A 6,955-nucleotide genomic window follows, 5' to 3' on the forward strand; every position below is an offset into this window, starting at 1 on the left:
CATGCGCCACCGCTTGTCGCTCAAAATCTGTTTCATTTTCTTATTTGACGCGTTCCTCCTCTCATCGCGAAGACCAAAAAGTCGGAGAAAAAGTTAATTAGCGTTTCGTGTTTTGCATTCGACCAACCTCTCGGCTTCATTTTGTCTACTATATGGTGCATCAAGGTGACTCGATTTATTACGCGAGATAATTAAGCTCAAGCGCTCTCTGGCTCTCTCTCTCTCCCCCTCTCTCTCTCTCTCTCTCTCTCTCGCGCGCGCGCGCGCGTCGTAGTCGGTTCCTTTTTAGCTGAGCTCGGGGAGTTGCCGCTGAAAACCGGCATGAGCGCTGCTCAAATTATTTTGGGCAATCGTTTAGAAATGATCTGTGAGCCTGCTTTTCACGCTTGACCTCGTCACAGTAGCACACGAACGTAGACATTATTTCGCAATTAAACGCTGCGTCGATAGCAACGAACAAACGCTGAATAATAACGTCCAACACATTTCGCTAATTAGTTCCAATCCAACTCCACGTTGCACTCTCTGTTATTCTTGTATCTCTGTGATAATAGTCGCTCTTGTTTCTTTTACATCAACAATTATTTTTCTCGCTGACAACGCGTGTTTCATCCTTTGTACAGTGTATATTGAATGCCTCAATTTGTGCATACAAGATTGGCATCGTTTCGAAAAATCGAATCAATTACAGTGTGTCAGTTTCACAGAAGCTTAATTTGCTATACTCATTTAAGAAAACAATAAAGGTTAGGCAACTATACCTGTAAAAAGTAAAGAGGAAAGAATTCGGATAGAGTTTCGTTGGTGTGTCTGCTGCGCAAAGTCACCGTTATATATTAATATGCTGACGAAAGGCGCATGAAATGACTGTATCCTGCGATTATCTTTATCTGGCTGAAATATGCAAAGACTTATCAGAGAGCATCGTGCAAACAGCAGCACCAGGTGGCGGATATATTTAGCACCTGCGGTATTTAAAATAAAAAAAAAGAACTTTATTCGTGTGCTTCTTATAGTATTTTTAATATTTGATGAGACACTCAGTTTCTTGACATGTACTTTCGCTTGTTTTTTGGTGCCTTCATATTCAATTCGTACATTGTTGTTCCGTATGAATATTTAAACTTTACTTGGACAATCTAAGTTTGGTTTGATTATCGCCTGTTCCGGAAAATTTCTCATGTGTATTCTCTTTGTAAGCTTTCTCTGTGAATAAAAACCCATAAAAGCACCCTGATCTTTTTCTCATCGCATTTACTGCTTATGTGGAATATCTTAGTTCTATTATTCCTTTCGGTATTACTGTTATTTCTACTAGTTCTGATGCTCTGGTATCTCCGTGATATGGCAAGTCAAACGAGAAGTGAAAGTCCATAAAACTTTTATGACCGATCGATGATATATTCCAAGCCTTGTTTATTCAGCTAATATAAGCATTCGTCCAATTTTCAAATGAAATTATTGTTGCAATTTCAAGATCTATAATATCAAAATATGTATGCGACATGAAATAATATTAGGAACACTATGGTATGGTGCGACGTAAGCGGCGACTCAGTGTATTGTATATGAAAATTTTTGGAAAACGACACGAGGTTCGCATCGGGTCCACGAGCACGTTCAGTTTCTCGAATTCTGCTCGAACATTTTCCGGAAAAAGCCATAAAATCACCCTTGAGCTCGTCAAAGCTCGACCGATCCTCCCGAGTCAGAACCCCTATTATGCGCGTCCCTCTCTTCTATTTTCCGAAAAGGCATCAAGCTCCCCGTCTGTCGACTTGTGCGACCCCCCTAGTTTTTCGCCATGCACCTTCGCTCGAATTTCCCTACGCGTGTGCATTGGTGAGTCGCTAGTGGTGCACTCGAGACCGCGTGTCGCACAATTCGGCGACACCGGGCGCGTAAGCGCAGCTGCAGAATAGCGCACAGTTTAGTTGGCTCTCTGTCTGTCTGTCTCTCTCTCTCTCTCTCTCTCTCTCTCTCTCTCTCTCTCTCTCTCTCTCTCTCTCTCTCTCTCTCTCTCTTTCGCGTGTAAATAGGCAATGGCTTTTTACGGCTTGGATCTTGACATTTACTATCTGCTAGCTACCTGGGAAAACTAATCCTCACCACGTCCACCGAGATTTACGCTCTCGTTTCATTTCGTAAAAAATTGAAGCAAGTTAGTCGTGGTGCGCGCAGAGGGAGCAAGCTTGACGCGTGTGTGCATCTGCGCCTCGTAAAAGTAAGCCTTACACCCGCCGACAATCGCATTTGCAACGTGTCGCCTGCAAAAGGTTATGGCCCTGCAGCCTCTTGCATAATCCGTCGATCGTAAAATGAGCTTCCGGCAGATCCGTCTTGAATTCGAAACAAAAAAATTCCGAGTCGATAGCACCGTTGAACCGTTCATGCACCGTTCAAATCATCAGATTTTTCGATGGCGTCACGCCATTTGATTTGTGTAAAAGTAATTGTACAGTTTGTACTGAAACGTAAGTCATTTATGTTGGTTAGAAGAAAAAAAAATGATAGCTTAAAAAAGCTAAAGAAAGACCGTGCTGGAAAAGTGGTGAGAAAAACAAACCCGTAAATATAATTTTTTCAAGAGTAACGAATCGTATTTTATAAATAATGGAAAGCTTGGTGCGCAGAGCGAGAAGATTTAAGTGATCTATAAATCGTAGGAAATGATCGGAAAAAAGGTATTGAAAATGCTGCAGAAAGCTCTAATTTCTATCTTATGATCTCATCCAACAATAAATTGAGATGGGGGGGGACAGAGTATCACAATGAGAAAATTTCGCGCAAAAAAAGGTTAGCCTATAGTGTTTGAAAAATTTTAGAGCACTCATATGGCCTTTTTTGGGGAAATGTTACGGCACTATTTGGGGTAAAAACCGATAGAAAAAATGTTTAACTGCATCGGCTATTATGTGTGTATGTGTGTGTCGGAAGAGCGCGTCTGAACCCCTTAGGGTACACTACCCCTTGTGGAAAAAAGAGAACGCTAAGGGTGAATATCTGAGCTTCATTTTTGATTTACCAATTTTTTATTGAATAGCCATAAAATGTTTTTGTGACCGACGGCAATAAAAATTAACTGTAATCTCTGCAGCTGGCATTTTTATTACATTTCACTTTTAGTTCTGCATTGAACAACCGCCGGTTCAATCTTTCTGTATATTATGGAACAGGTTTTCGCAAAATTCTAAGAATAACTGACCCTTGTATTTATTGGATAAAAGTTTATTTAGAGACACGTAACGGTTGCTTCGTTTATTCTAAATTCATAAGAATTCGTGGAAAAGACTGTCTCATGTGAGCTTCAATGTACGCGAGATAATACTCTATTCATGCCCTTGGCGTGGCGTATCTTCGTTCCGTAAGAAAATAAAACTCGGAAGAAAAAAAAAACAAAAGGTATACGTACTTATACAAAAAAAGGAGACAGGAAGAGACACGAAGTAGAACTTTTGCATGAAAGCAGTATGTGTATAACTTCTCAGAAGTCACGCGAAGTTTGCGCTTGGTGCACTTTATTATAGAACACACATAGAAAAAGTATGGTAAAGTCATGTTCGCAAAATTAGAACGTAATGTTTTCTTACCTGTAATGTAATATCTTTTCTTTAACGAAAATTGCCGTAAACTACGTAAATGTAAGAAAAAACGCGTGAAAATATGCCACGCTCGGAAGACTCGCTTTCGTGCTTGTGCTTCTTGCGAGTACATGATTAAATTTTCATTTTCAGGCGGAAGTAATAATTCGAAAAAATTGATGACTTATCGAAGACGAATCGACAATTATTGAGGAAGTTATTAGGTGAAAATTATCTACAATAATATTTCCTTGAATCGAGTAACATTGAAACAAGATTGAACAAGATTGTCTAAAAGGCAACATAATCTTGAGCGAAAAAAATGACAAAGCGCGCGCGCGCGCTCGTGCCCGACGGTATTGCTTTGGCAATTCATAATAAAATATCTGCCATTGTACGCGCAATGCCAGACAAATGAATGAACCTCCAATAAAAATAACACGTATATATCGGTGAGATTCACGAGCCGCGCTCGCCTCGCAACATTGCCCGGCGAGCGCACGTGCGCTTCAGGTAAAAGGCGATAACGCGCCAGTGCACAAAGTCTGCGTCGGTCGTAATGGCTCCCCTGTGCACCTCGACGAAGCTGGAACGTGACGCGTCGATGACTTTGAGCGCGCGAGGTTCGGCATTGAGCTAGCCGATTAATGCCCCACATATATATACACGCGTGCACACGAGCATCGATCTCTTTCTTTATCTGCCGGCCTTCGTCGCTATGCGCGCGCACCACTCTAAAAATCCGCGTAAATTGTCGCCGCGCGCACATCCGCCTCGCTTCCTGGCTGCGCCGCGTTTCTTTACAAATTCAAGGCGCGTCGCGCTGCTTTTCCTATACCACTCCGCCTGGTGCGCGAAAACTATCTCTGCCGCCGGCTTTTGACGCAAATTCGCTGCATCTTCCCAGAAGCATAATGAACGAGATCTGTCTTACATTTTAAAAAGCTGGCGAAGCGGCCAAAAGCCACACGCCACGTGACTAATCATCTATAATTATTTGTGTTAAAATTCAAGAGCTCAATCAGCTTGTCAGTATAAAGAGCGTATGGGTAGCCTCTCGAGCTGCTTTCTGCCAGATCCCAATTTCCGAAAGAGTTAAAGTAAACATTGTGGATCTTGGCGATGGCCGTTGATTGGCTGATTGACTAGATTCGAGGTCGGCGTGTCGCTAGGCGGTGTATGACGCGCGCGCCCGCGAACGACGACAATTAGCGCAGAGCCAAGAAGAGCGCGCGTGCTAGAGATCTACTCTACCTGCTATGCTTTACTGCACAGAGCCGCGAAGAGAGAGGGAGCATCTTTGACGTGAAATCGCGGGAACGTGGATTGTGCGTGCGACTGCTGCGGTGGGAGGGAGAGACATGCCGGGAAAGACCTTCGCCTTGGTGCAGAACTAGGAAATCGTTAAAATTAGCGGCACGTCGCTACTCGCGATTCTTAGCATTTTTCTCGTGTCATTCACCAATCTTGTACTGCACTTTACTCGCTTTTTTTCTTCTTCATTTTACTATCTCTCGTGTCACTCGTCACATTTTTATTTTAGATTTTCTCTCCTTGATTTCCGAAACTGAACGGTACGTCTCTTGGATTTTTAGATTATGAAAACAATGACGATGCCGATCTGACCGAATCACCTACAAATGGCGTCGCTCGATCATTCATGGTTCTAAAACATATACATATTTCTGTTGGCTTGCACCAAAAGCTTGCCAATTACATCATTTCAAATTTTAGCAAATAATCAGATGATGAATTTATTCCAAGAATATACTTTTTGTTACGTACGTGTGTATGGAGAGCTTGGCTTAAGTAAGACTTTTTACAACTTCCACAAAAATAAATCAATTTCAATGTTCGATGCAATAAATATTGAGGCTAGGAGATCACAGTAATTGGTTGCAGGCAAAACTGCAGTTTCATAATGCAAAGAGTGCAATTATAAATAACGGCTCTTGCCATTACGAAATAATCTGCGTACATAAAAATCGCTTTAATAAGTCGTAATCTTGTATTTATGCTCTATCGCGTACGCTTTTCGCATATACTTCATAAATAACTTGTAACAAGTTCATGCGCATATATACACACAGGGTTACGTGAAATTCGGTTTACACACATCTCACGAAATCATTTAATCAATTTGAAAGTTGCATTTTGAATAAACTATCTTTATTTCAATATTTCGGAAAAAAATCACGATAATTAACAAAATTACACAATCTGAAATAACGTCACGGATTCTGACACGATCCGGTTTAAAACTCTAATCTTTGATCAACAGTAATTGAGTTGAAGTATGCATTTTTTTTTCTCGATTTAGTAAAAAAATACTCGATCGAATGTGCAGGTAGCATTTTCTCACGTTCGTGCACCACGAAAGAAAAAAATTATGCACCATTCCCAATCCAATCGCACGAGGAAAATGTGCTTATAAACGAAAAACCCTCAAAAATACGAAATACAAAGTTTCCCCATAAACGCTTCCATACCATACGTAGGCCATGACCATAAAGTCGTCGCGTCGATGACATTTAGTCTAGTCAACGAAGGACTGACATCGAAATCGCGGCGGAAATGTCGAACTTTTTTCGAAAATGTATTTTAGATTGGAGATTATTCCACCGTTTCAACAGTACTTGTGGAAAACTGTCAAAATCGAAGGTTTTTTTGTAATTATGTCAGCAACTAATTAAAATTACGAAAGTAAATTTGCAGCAATATTGAAAATTTTGAATTTACTTATCGAGTTTGATGGTATATGTTAAAAGACTCAACTGTTTTTCCGCTTTTCTTAATTTTGACACGGTTCTTCCCTGTAGCCCGGAAGCTGACGTATGCAGTACGCTTCTTCTCGCTCTCGCATGGCTGCCAACACTGATGGTATTAGTTCTGTGTTTTGTGGTGTGGTTCAAATTCAAATGCCGCAGCTGCACTCAGTGTTGCCAGTTGTACGAGAGCAAAGTAAGCGGCGACGCAAAAGTGTACTGCGCGCGTCAGCTGTTTGGGAATAACCGGTAAAAATTAGGAAACCAGAAAAATTTTCTCCACAAAATTCAAGACTAATAATTCATTTCGATGTGTAATCTGAAATCTACAATATTTGTCCGAAACTTTTTTCGTGATTTTCGTTAGGTGCAGAGATAATTGCGGTAAACCTTAAACTTTTGATAGTTTTTCGCTGATACCGTTGGAACGGTGCAAATTTGCGCGTACCCAACATGAAAATTGTAATCTTCAGTCCAAAATATATATAAAAAGTCAATTTATTCCATTTTCGCCGTGATTTCAATTTTAGTCCGACTTTGACTGTACTCAAAGCACGATATGTACATATGTACACATGGAGCAGAGAAGAGTCGTGTGCGTATAGGGAA

The sequence above is a fragment of the Phymastichus coffea genome, unplaced genomic scaffold (genome assembly GCF_024137745.1).
Source record: "Phymastichus coffea isolate CEN01 unplaced genomic scaffold, Cenicafe_Pcof_1.1 PCOF00048, whole genome shotgun sequence".
Classification (NCBI taxonomy): domain Eukaryota; kingdom Metazoa; phylum Arthropoda; class Insecta; order Hymenoptera; family Eulophidae; genus Phymastichus; species Phymastichus coffea.